Consider the following 13,865-nt stretch of genomic DNA (forward strand, 5'->3'; position numbering starts at 1 on the left):
CATGGCCATCAGGGCCGGGCTGAAGCTGGTAACCGGGCGTGGCAGGGCGGCTCGACAGCGCCCCCTGGACTGGGATTTGAACATTTGTCCATAAATCAAACACACTTGCATGAATTAATATGAAACTCGGTACAATTATAGATCACATCAGGCCAAACAACTTTCGTGCTCTAAGTTTTATGACAGTTCAAATGGAAGTTATTTATGAATTATGAATTATGGGTTGTTTGAATAATTGTCCTAGGAGAAATACATCAAATCACAATGCATGTGTTTACCAATCACAACCAAACTCGGTGTGCATGAAGTCAAGACATTGAGGATGCTCAATTCCGGACGGATTTTTGATATCTCGAACGGTCTGGCTGTGGCGAGGAAATGAATTTTATGACTAAAAAAGGACACATAAAGTGTGTTATAACTTTGCTCAATTTACCTACAGTTACAAAACTTACCACGTATATTGTTCTCGTCAAGCCGATCAACTTTCCAATTTAAAGTCATTCGCTCTGAGCAACAGAAAGTCAGATATTGTAGTTTGAATGGATTTATTTCCCCTGCGATTCTCTCTCTCTCTCTCTCTCTCTCTCTCTCTCTCTCTCTCTCTCTCTCTCTCTGTGTGTGTTTGTGTGTGTGTGTGGGTGTGTGTGTGTGTGGGGAGGGGAGGGCTGTTGTCTGTGTTTATGTGTGTGTGTGTGTGGCTGGCTGTGAAGTCCTTGTCTCTAAGTCCTTGTATTTTTGCATAACAATTTTGCATAACAATATTTTTAAATGACAAAATAGGCATATAACCCCCATCTTTTGAATGTATAGATTGCTTTAAATAAAAGTAAGATTGTATTTGTAATTGAAGTTGAATGAATTTAAAATGCATGTGCTATATTTCAATATATTTGTTTTCCTTAAGATTTTAAAACACTAACTTCATTCTTATCTGAATTACAAATATTTGTTTCTGTATAAAATAATACTCTGACTAAAAACACATTTGATGTTTTTTTTGGTATTTTTATTTACATGTATTTATGTGTGTGTGTGTGTGTGGGTGTGTGTGTGTATAAAGTGCAGGGTTTTTTTTAGATAAAGTAGAATTTCTATAACTATGTGTTGAACTAATAAATCACTCTTGTGTGTGTTAAACACAATCTACTTAATACAGACAACTTCATTATAAAGATAAATAACAAATCCAAAAAATATATGATTATAATCTATGACAAAAAAAGCCATTACAAACTATATTATTGGAAAATACACATTGCTCTTTGTATTGTTGTAAAATATTCATGAAAAACAAGATAACAAAAATCAAAAAGATAAATTATTTTAGATATAGCCATGTTTTAAATGTATAGCAAAGATGTTAATTGAGGCAGCAACATACAAACTTTCTAGAACAACATGGACCTGGATAGCTGGTTTTTATGGAGGACAGTGAAGAGGAAGAGGGTGCAAATCAAACAGCTCATTCTCAGACTAAACAGCAAACAGCTTAAGTTTTTAGTGCTTTGTTTGAGGTTTTTAGTGCTCTGTCCTATCTATTATCAACATATAATAGATGGAACAGAACAAGAAAGGCAATTAATAATCTGTCATTGCGTCACTGCATTATGATATGAAAGGCTTAGTACAGTGTGGCACAAAACGCTTATGCGCATCCCGAGTGGAGAATGATGCGCTTAAAGCCACATGGAGTTACAGCGCACAGCGCACAGCGCATCGAGTCCGCATTGATGCAAGCTCTACAATACACTTCTTTTTGATAGTCAAAGCGGGGGTTACGTTTTTACACGTCGTACAGAATAACCCTAAAGGCACCAAGGTGGCGGTGCCACCGGCTTTATATTAAATATAAATATAGCTGTGAGCAGCGATAAAGGGCCAAAGCCGGCGGTACCACCATCCCGGTGCCTTTGGGTAACTAAAGGCATCGGGGTTGCGGTGCCACCGGCTTGGGCCCGCAATCGCTGCTCGCAGCTATATTTTGGTTTGTTTTTTTGGTTTTTTTTGTTTCTTTTCTTTTTGTCCGGCAAATGATATTATAACATTGTGCAGCACTTACCAAAGGCTAGCACCTACCGTAGATGTGGATTGGTTTCACGTGTAATATTCAGTTTTAAGCTTGCTGTGTATAGAATTTTCCTATTGAAGTGCCTGTTGCACTGTTGCTGTGTGATAGTGGGGCTTGACTGCTGGTACTAGTGTGCCTCTGGACAGTATTATTTGCCAACTGTCAACATTTTAGCTATGCCATTAATAAACTGAGATTATTTTTTGTATACCCCATTGTCTTTTTCTCCTTTTTTTGAATCCTTAAAGTCCCTGTAAAGTCAAAATTAAGTATGTGTTCTGAGTCTGTCATACCACAGAAAAATGTGATTTTAGCCACCCAGCCAAATTTGAATGATAAAAAAGCCGGCAAGTACATAAAATAAGCTATCTTGAAAAAATGAGCAGTTATCTCTGTTCTCAAACGCTGGGGGCGTGTCCGCTGGCTGCGCTAAAACCACGCCCACTCACGGGAAAGCTGTCGACGGTGATATTAGGTGAAACTGCTCTCGGAACGGGAGGATGAACGCTGAGGCGGAAGATAGTCGTTTCGGCCCCGTTCACCAGCAGCATCGGATTATCAGTGAATGCCAGTTGTCTCTGAGAAAGTTTATAAAACGATCCTGTGTACAATGATCACTACAGAGGCGGGTGTTGCTGTCGGTGATCCTCAGCTCTTCATCAAGGTTGGTTCTACACAAAATTAATCCACCTCTTCTTGATGTGATCGCTTTTAGGAAATTTAAATAAAGACACTGATCTGTTTTGTACATGATCGCATCCAGGTAGTAGCCTATGCATTTCCTTGTCAAACGCATAGCAAGCCTGCAAACTGTAGACTGTATTAACTAATAGTACTGACAGTAACTCGCAATTGAGCAGCGAATGCAAATGTGCTCTATTGTTAGGGGAGAGATCAGCCCCTGTCTATGGATCAGCCAACGTGCGTCATCGAGTTGGGGCGTGTCCACGAGCTCTTGGGCTCCAGTGCGTCATCGAGCCCTGTTTTAGCCCCGCCCAAAAAATCCGTAAAATAGCAAGGGTGAAAAACTGTTTAACGGTCTAACTCCGTATTTCAGAACTTCACAGTTCACAGTCTTTGTAATATGTTTTAGCAATACATTTGTAACATTTATAATGTGTTTAGAATTTTTTTGTTGAATTACCATTACAGGGACCTTAAGATACCAGCTGAAGGGAACAAAGTAATGTTAAGAAGTATGTGTATTCTTTCACGATAAGCTCCTCTGCAGACGAGCCTGTGTCTTTCTCACGACAGAGTCCGCTCTGCCGTCTCAGCTGGTGTTCTTTCCCCCCTATAGACGCTTTCAGCAGTGACAACATAAACAAACGGTACTGCGCATGTGCATTAATTTGGCCCAAACTTAACTTCCGGCAGACTTGCGGAGACAATCCATAACAAGTAAATAACCTAGTAGCTGGTATTTCTTGCCAGTCAAAGAAAATAAATGTTACCTGGCCAAACTGAAATGTGACACTACCAGACCCGTTGAACAAAAATTGGAGACAAGATGTTTTTCTACCGACGAGTCTGAGTTACCGCAGTGTTAAAAAAAACTGTGGCGAGCGCGACGGCGGAGTTTGATAAGGTTAATATAGCTCCTTATTAGCTAGGCTACTTACATGCTTCCTAACCTTTTTTAAGGTGGGTCTCCACATTGACAGCATGTTGGATGGATCTGTGCAGCGCTGTTTATGATACTAACCATTCAATAGACAGACTGGTCCGCTGTCAATGTGTTTGCGAGAGAGAGAGAGAGAGAGAGAGAGAGAGAGAGAGAGAGAGAGAGAGAGAGCGTGCGAATATGCGCTGCAAGCAACTCTGTAGTCAATTACAACTTTTCCCATCTTAAATTGTTAAAAACACGGAAATCAATATGTGGCGGTCAGCTCTGATAATGTGGTGGGCTGCCACTTATAAATGTATGGGAAACACTGTACCGGTTATCACTCAGATAAACATAGGCTATTTTTAATTCCGCCGTCTCCCTCATAGGAAACCTTGACATTTTTATTTTTAAAAATTGCGTTTGCTCCCTAGGTCAGGTTGCACCCCACAGCTCACCAACCTGCTCATCACCTTAACTTTCACTGCATTTGTAGTCAATGCCATTATCCAGTAAACACTAATAAACGAACAGAACGGAAGTTAACTTTGGGCCAGTTCATCACCATGGCAACGCGTCTGATGAAAGCGTTTATAGGCTGGAACCACCCCAGAGACTGTTGCACTACCTTGCTCGGCTTGTCCTTATGTGTAACCTCAGCAGTACCTCCCTCCGGGGTAGGATGTGGCTTTTGCAGCATCCTCTTCTCCAAGGGCACGGTGACGTATGTCCCATCGCCACAGTTGCTGAGCTTCCACTGTATGGGCGAGTCACAAGTCCGGCTGCTCAGTAGAAAAAAAACAAAGATGAGACGCACCTGTTGCTCATTATGTGCTTGCGCTGCAATGCACAGAAGCTGGTGCAGTTATTGCATGCCAATGTGCATTGGTTCATTTAGTTTACACTCAAAGTGGACTGGTCTCTCAAGCGAGATCCCCAGTTCTTCAGATCACCTCTGACATATGTCTCTGTTCCCTCCTCAGGGAACGGGGGTTACCATATGGTAACTAAACTCCTAGTCAGAGCCTGACTCCACCCATATGACTTCACTGGCAATATTTGAAAAATGCTGGAAAAGTGGGCAAAGCCCAGTAGAGATGGAGGGGACGAATTGAGGCAAGGCTGAGCGCGGGTAATGCACATGAGACACGTAATAATAATAATAATAATTAAAGCTGCAAGCAGCATTTAGCGGGGTTCAAGCAGTTTAGGCCTTGAAGGCCTTTAAGCACAAAAGCATCAAAAGACATTAAGTTTTAAGTTTCAATAATGGCAATTTACCATAGGGTATATATTGTTTTTAACATTTTTAACAATTATAGCGCCACCTATAGTCCGATCTCCATGAAAGTTTGCATGCTTGTTGAATAAGCAATGACACATGTGCTCATCAATTTTTGTGAAGTTCTGACTTTTCCTTTAGGATTTATAGGCTTTTGGGTGCATTTTGTCATGTCCCCTTTTGTAAATGACCCTGTTATAGCAAAACAAAAGACAAAGTTCAACTTTTTTTTGATAATTATTGATCTAGAGAGTCCAGAGAATTATCCTAGACTGGTCTGGTTCCGATCGAGCAAAAAACCAGGGACTAGTTTGCAAAAGTAGGTTTTTAACATATTCGTGAATATTTAACGAACGATTTGATTGACAGCAATGGTTCTTGAGGCAAAGTTGTTCATCATGAGGAGATCTATCAATTGATATACATTTTGTGGGGGTGTGTGCAACACCACGTGATTACAGAGCAATAAAACTTGTTAGCGCCAACTAGTGGCCGATTTCTTTCAAAATTCTTACAGACCTCTAGGGCCATGAGTCGAACATTCCCAACGAGTTTCGTTCCGATCGGCCTTCGTTAACCTTGTTTCATAGATGCTCAAACTTCATTGGCCGATGGCGGCCATGTTTTTTGAGATACACCAATGTCCTCATACACATACATGGGGCCTTGGACCAAGACACTGCATACCAATTTTCACGTGAATCGGACTGACGGTCAGGTGTTTATCTGTTTTTTTCATTTTATAGCGCCACCTAGTGTTCAATCGTCGCGATTTTTTTACTGTCACCTCAAATTGAACTCTTACACATGTGTACCGAGTTTGGTGAAGATATCTTATTTACTTCTCGAGCTATAGCCATTTTAGTAAAATAGGCTCCTCCCACAACGTTTATTTTGCTTCCCCTAGCGACCGGAACGAGAAATTTCAACAATTTTTTGATAATTATTGATCGTCAGACTCCAGAGAACATTTCTGCACTGGTTTGGTTCCGATCGGGCAAAAATCCAGGGACTAGTTTGCAAAAGTAGTTTTTCGACAAAATTCAAAATGGCGGAAAATCTATCATGGCGGAAATGAAATCGGAGATATACGTTTTTTTCGTCAGGTGACCAGCTTTCCAACGATATAAGACACTTGAGTGTACGACTTACGGTCTAGGAGTTATGAGCAGTTTCGCGCAATTGGTCGCTATAGCGCCACCTATGGGCCAATCGGGCTCATAATTTGATAACCTCTCCTCGATTTTTGTACTACCATCTGACAAAGTTTCAGAGCTCCAGCACTTACGGTTTGGTCTGCACGATGCGTTTTACGGCAGAATAATAATAATAATAATAATAATTAAAGCTGCAAGCAGCATTTTGCGGGGTTCAAGCAGTTTAGGCCTTTAAGGCCTTTAAGCACAAAAGCATCAAAAGACATTAAGTTTTATGTAGCAAGCATTGTTTACCATGATAAACCATATTTCAATGTGATTTTTCATGATTTACCATGTTCTAGTATGATTTACCATGAATCTAACATGATTTTCCATAGTTTACCTTGATATACCATGTTATAGGATGGTTTACCACAATATAGCAAGTGCAAAGACTATTAATAAGAAAAGTGGCCAACAGAGGGCAGTAGAAGACCACTTATTGGCACACTTCCATTTTGAAATACTTTGTTTCTCCAATATTCTGCACTAAAGCAAACCATTTTTTTCATGTTAACTTCATAAAGCATGCTTACACACAAATGCATGCACACGCACACACACACACACAAACACACACACATTTATAGTGTGTACAGTATATGTATAGTTTGACTGCAAAACATTAACAAAAAGAAATTTGTTAAATAAATTAACTATGCAAAATATAGTGTGTACTAGGGGTGGAGCCGAATACGGTATTCGGAAAGGCACAAATAATGTGTTTTTTACGAATACTTATTCCGAACAAATACTTAAAAAATATTTGTGTTCGGGAACAAGAAATACTGTATGTCAAAAAGCTGCGTTCCTCATGAGACCGCAGTGCGCGAGTTGAGTGAGCGACGTTCAGGAAGAGGTGACTGACACAGGCTGCTCCACACAGCAACAGAGAGGGCTCGGCTGAGCGAAAAAACACTTAACTGCATCACTATTTTTGTTGAATAGATGTTTGTACCTTAACTAGGTTCCAGAGGCAGTTTATAACTTTCGGGAAGCGGAGTTTGATCGGGAGTATATTCCATTATTGACGTCTGCAGACGAGTGCTCTCCTGTTCGCTCTGTTTACGTAGCTCTGTTAGCTTGGTAACGGTAATTATTTGTTTCTTATATGGCTTGGTTGAATTCTAATGTAGAGTGCGGTCTGTTATTATAACAGGCCGCTGCTTATAAGTATAACACACCGTTGCCATGAAAAACAGAGCGTTGCCATGGATTCTAAACGTAGAGACAGAACGGACTATTTTTCTTTTTTATCGGCAATCGTTTTTTAAATCAATAAACTCCTGTTTATATCTATATTTTGAGTCAAATTATTGATTTACTTGGTAGGTAGCAATGTAATAAGCAGGGTAATGTAGAGCGAGGCGGTTGTTATAGCAAATATAAACCCGCAGGCTTTGCGTAATCCCTAACTTATTCTGTCTGTTAAGCGTCCTTCACCGTGGTGTTGGGGTTCATAATGTTCACAATTGTATTTTATTAGTTGTTGGTTTAACCATGGTTCATGAGGTAATGGCTGACTGTTATTTTCTTCTCAATGACTTTTCTTGTTACATGTTCATTGCTGGATTTATAGAAAAACACCAACCAATATTGCATAATGGATATAATTAAATAATTCATAATAGTAATTGAAAAGATTTCCTTTCTAATCTCTTTCAACTCCATTTCGCTTTTTCAATGAGACTCTGCCACTTCACCATGCACGACTCACCTGTTGCCTATAAATTGATTGTGAACCCTTTGGCTCATTCTTTGCACTCTTTCCTGGCATTTTGATGCATAACTGTGTGTGTCTTCATGAATTACGTGAGTCCATCTATTAATTTGATTGTGTTTACATTGTTTATGCCTTTTCATGATTTAATGTCACTGTCAGCCTGTGCGCTGCTAATTGATTAATTTGTTTGCCAGACATGTGCCCTGAGCCATGTTGAAAGATTGTTTGTTTCAATGATTTTTTTACAGCCTGTTTTATTGTGATTAGTACTCATATCTTTGTTCATTTAGATCATTGTTCCTTTTGTGTTGATTGATCACTGTCACCAATTGTATTATTTCTTTATCTCCTTATGCAACAACACACAAACAATGCATTGATCCAAAGTCAACAGGCACCTAAGACGAACTCTTATATTGCGCTGCATTACTGTGTTGTTGACTATTACTGACGGTAAGGTTGTACTGTTGACCCTCGCGCAGCCTCTCGAGCAGAAATCTACACAAATGAGCGCAGAACACACTCAGACCCCATTTACACCTGGTATTAAAATGCGATCTGTATCCAGATAAGTTATCCGGATAATAAAAAAACGCATGTTAATGCAAGGTGTAAATGCGTTGTGATCGCGATTGGATCTGCCTGACCACATCTACAGGTAGTCTGGCTCGCATTGTGTCCGGATCTTTACTAGGTGTAAACGCAATCTGGTTGTTGAAACCACATATGTATATTTTACTCCTCCCAAAAAGGCAAAAAAATAAACGAGTAAGCTTGTTATATAGGCTATAAGTCATGTTATAGTCAGATATGACGGCGCTACTGCGACACGGATCACCCATCACCGCTCATGAGCGTCTATTCATCGAGCCAACGTGCAAACATCGCAAATAAAAGTGAAAGTAAGTCACAGACGCTTAACACACAATCATCTTCAAGTAAAGAAACGAAATTATCTTACCATCGGTGTTGCCACTCTTTTATTGATGTCTTTGATTTGGAAATTAGCTGATGATCAACGAAATGCAGCTCATATCTGTTGCTTTTGGTGTCGTTCAATCCATTAAATCTGCATACGCGGGAGTTTAAGATCGGATTTATATCCGTTTTGCAAAAACACATGTATGTGGCCAGGTGTAAATGGAATCGGTACTTATTATCCGGATAACTTGTCTGGATACAGATCGCATTTTAATACCAGGTGTAAATGGGGTCTCTTATTCTTCCTGAACACCATCACGATTGAAAATGTGACATTGATTTCCTACAACAGTTCAATAAACAGTAAAAAATTAAATCACTTACATTTTAGATGCTATATTGGCTGTTTTTGTTGTGTTTCAGCAGCGAAAATAGTTCCAAACAACACAGCAGAACCACGGCACATGTCACAGGAACACTCGACGTGTTTTCATTACTGAATCATTCAGCATTTTGAACGAATCGATTGAGTCAAAGATTCAAAGACACATTCAAAAACATCGGTCTCATTCTTGAATGATCAGCCGTTTGAACGAATCGTTTGAATGAATGAATTGAATGACTCACTCATTAAGACGGTCGCCTGCCACCACCTACTGGCGGTTTAGTGTTAAATGTTTAAAAGTAGTATCATTCTTTCCCAGTTTCTTATGTAAATTTAAATAAATGTCATAACATTATTTTATGCAATTGTGTTTTTTCAGTGTAAATGATTTAATTTGATCAGCCCCTAGAGTAACAGCCCATAGTGTCTTATTATTCGAAATAATACACCAGAATTTATAGTTTACCCACCTCTTTTTTTACCACTACACCTCTGACCATAGTGTACATTAATTTACCACGTTCTAGCATGATTTATCATTATTTACAGTGATTGGGGCTTGGATGATTGGATTTTAATGTGATTCTAGGAATACAGTATAGCTATTTACCACGTTAATAGCAATTATGTGAAGATTCAGAACAACTGAAGTGATAAACTTTGACAAAAAAATGATTGTGTTCAATATTTGACCAAATGTGATTGCAAATGTTAAAATAGATAATTAATAAAGTCATAAAATTAATTATAGTTAAGTGGTGAGACAATTACTATTTTGAACAGCAGAGGGCAGTAAAACACCACTTATTGGCTTAATAGACCATCATTTTGATATCATTTCACTTTTTTAACTGTTATTTAGGCATATTTTGTCAGATCTGTCTGTAAATGTTCATGATTATTTAATGTCACATGTTCTGACTTGTTTATTGAAGAGATCAATGCTTTCAGGGACACTGAAAGTGTAGTAATAGATGGCTTCAACACACTAAATGTTGAAGCCATCCTATTATAGTCATCCACATGACGTAGTTTAACTTTTTCTTATAATTATTGATCTAGAGAGTCCAAAGAATTGTACTGCACTGGTTTTAACATTATGATATGATCAGAGATGGAAAACACCATTTACAGTCAATAATGGCAATTTACCATAGGGATTACATTGTTTTTAACATTTTTAACAGTTATAGCGCCACCTATAGTCCGATCTCCATGAAACTTTGCATGCTTGTTAATGATGTGATGACACATATGCTCATCAATTTTTGGGATGTTCTGAGTTTTCCTTTAGGATTTATAGGCTTTTGGGTGCATTTTGTCACGCCCCCTTTTGTAAATGACCCTGTTATAGCAAAACAAATGTCAAAGTTCAACTTTTTTTTGATAATTATTGATCTAGAGAGTCCAGAGAATTGTCCTAGACTGGTCTGGTTCCGATCGAGCAAAAAACCAGGGACTAGTTCGCAAAAGTAGGTTTTTAACATATTTGTGAATATTTAATGAACGATTTGATTGACAGCAATGGTTCTTGAGGCAAAGTTGTTCATCATGAGGAGATCTATCAAAAGATATGCATTTTGTGGGGATATGCGCAACACCACGTGATTACAGAGCCATAAAACTCGTTAGCGCCAACTAGTGGCCGATTTTTTTCAAAATTCTTACAGACCTCTAGGGCCATGAGTCGAACATGCCCATCGAGTTTCGTTCCGATGGGCCTCCGTTAACCTTGTCTCACAGGTGCTCAAACTTCATTGGCCGATGGCGGCCATGTTTTTTTACATACGCCAATGTCCTCATAGATATACATGGGGCCTTGGTCCAAGACACTGCATACCAATTTTCAAGTCAATCGGACTAACGGTCATGTGGTCATAGCCCTTTTTATGTTTTTTTCATGTTATAGCGCCACCTAGTGTTCAATCGTCGCTATTTTTTTACTGTGACCTCAAATTGAACTCGTACACATGTGTACCGAGTTTGGTGAAGATATCTCATTTACTTCTTGAGTTATAGCCAATTTAGTAAAATAGGCTCCTCCCACAACGTTTATTTTGCTTCCCCTAGCGACCGGAAATAGAAATTTCAACATTTTTTTGATAATTATTGATCTTCAGACTCCAGAGAACATGTCTGCACTGGTTTGGTTCCGATCGGGCAAAAAACCAGGGACTAGTTCGCAAAAGTAGTTTTTCGACAAAATTCAAAATGGCGGAAAAATTTCCATACCGGAAATGAAATCGGAGATATACGTTTTTTTCGTCAGGTGACCAGCTTTCCAATGATATAAGACACTTGAGTGTACGACTTACGGTCTAGGAGTTATGAGCCGTTTCGCGCAATTGGTCGCTATAGCGCCACCTATGGGCCAATCGGGCTCATAATTTGATAACCTCTCCTCGATTTTTGTACTACCATCTGACAAAGTTTCAGAGCTCTAGCCCTTACGGTTTGGGCTGCACGATGCGTTTTAGGGGAGAATAATAATAATAATTAAAGCTGCAAGCAGCATTTAGCGGGGTTCAAGCAGTTTAGGCCTTTAAGGCCTTTAAGCACAAAAGCATCAAAAGACATTAAGTTTTAAGTTTCAATAATGGCAATTTACCATAGGGAATACATTGTTTTTAACATTTTTAACAGTTATAGCGCCACCTATAGTCTGATCTCCATGAAACTTTGCATGCTTGTTAATGATGTGATGACACATATGCTCATCAATTTTTGGGATGTTCTGAGTTTTCCTTTAGGATTTATAGGCTTTTGGGTGCATTTTGTCACGCCCCCTTTTGTAAATGACCCTGTTATAGCAAAACAAATGTCAAAGTTCAACTTTTTTTGATAATTATTGATCAAGAGAGTCCAAAGAATTATCCTAGACTGGTCTGGTTCCGATCGGGCAAAAAACCAGGGACTAGTTTGCAAAAGTAGGTTTTTAACATATTCGTGAATATTTAACGAACGATTTGATTGACAGCAATGGTTCTTGAGGCAAAGTTGTTCATCATGAGGAGATCTATCAATTGATATACATTTTGTGGGGGTGTGTGCAACACCACGTGATTACAGAGCAATAAAACTCGTTAGCGCCAACTAGTGGCCGATTTCTTTCAAAATTCTTACAGACCTCTAGGGCCATGAGTCGAACATTCCCAACGAGTTTCGTTCCGATCGGCCTTCGTTAACCTTGTTTCATAGATGCTCAAACTTCATTGGCCGATGGCGGCCATGTTTTTTGAGATACACCAATGTCCTCATAGACTTACATGAGGCCTTGGACCAAGACACTGCATACCAATTTTCAAGTCAATCGGACTGACGGTCAGGTGTTTATCTGTTTTTTTCATTTTATAGCGCCACCTAGTGTTCAATCGTCGCGATTTTTTTACCGTCACCTCAAATTGAACTCTTACACATGTGTACCGAGTTTGCTGAAGATATCTCATTTACTTCTCGAGCTATAGCCATTTTAGTAAAATAGGCTCCTCCCACAACGTTTATTTTGCGCCTCCTAGCGAACGGAAATAGAAATTTCCACTTTTTTTCAATAATTATTGATATTCAGACTCCAGAGAATATTTCTGCACTGGTTTGGTTCCGATCGGGCAAAAAACCAGGGACTAGTTCGCAAAAGTAGTTTTTCGACAAAATTCAAAATGGCGGAAAATCTATCCTGGCGGAAATGAAATCGGAGATATACGTTTTTTTCGTCAGGTGATCAGCTTTCCAATGATATAAGACACTTGAGTGTATGACTTACGGTCTAGGAGTTATGAGCAGTTTCGCGCAATTGGTTGCTATAGCGCCACCTATGGGCCAATCGGGCTCATAATTTGATAACCTCTCCTCGATTTTTGTACTACCATCTGACAAAGTTTCAGAGTTCCAGCACTTACGGTTTGGGCTGCACGATGCGTTTTACGGCAGAAAAATAATAATAATTAAAGCTGCAAGCAGCATTTAGCGGGGTTCAAGCAGTTTAGGCCGTTAAGGCCTTTAAGCACAAAAGCATCAAAAGACATTAAGGTTTAAGTTTCAATAATGGCAATTTACCATAGGGAATACATTGTTTTTAACATTTTTAACAGTTATAGCGCCACCTATAGTCCGATCTCCATGAAACTTTGCATGCTTGTTGAATAAGTTATGACACATGTGCTCATCAATTTTTGTGAAGTTCTGACTTTTCCTTTAGGATTTATAGGCTTTTGGGTGCATTTTGTCACGCCCCCTTTTGTAAATGACCCCGTTATAGCAAAACAAATGTCAAAGTTCAACTTTTTTTTTGATAATTATTGATCAAGAGAGTCCAAAGAATTATCTTAGACTGGTCTGGTTCCGATCGAGCAAAAAACCAGGGACTAGTTTGCAAAAGTAGGTTTTTAACATATTCGTGAATATTTAACGAACGATTTGATTGACAGCAATGGTTCTTAAGGCAAAGTTGTTCATCATGAGGAGATCTATCAAATGATATACATATTGTGGGGGTGTGTGCAACACCACGTGATAACAGAGCCATAAAACTCGTTAGCGCCAACTAGTGGCCGATTTCTTTCAAAATTCTTACAGACCTCTAGGGCCATGAGTCAAACATGCCCAATGAGTTTCGTTCCGATCGGCCTTCGTTAACCTTGTTTCATAGATGCTCAAACTTCATTGGCCGATGGCGGCCATG

Source organism: Pimephales promelas, chromosome 4, assembly GCF_988280905.1.
Source record: "Pimephales promelas chromosome 4, fPimPro1.hap1.1, whole genome shotgun sequence".
NCBI classification, from domain to species: Eukaryota; Metazoa; Chordata; class Actinopteri; order Cypriniformes; family Leuciscidae; genus Pimephales; species Pimephales promelas.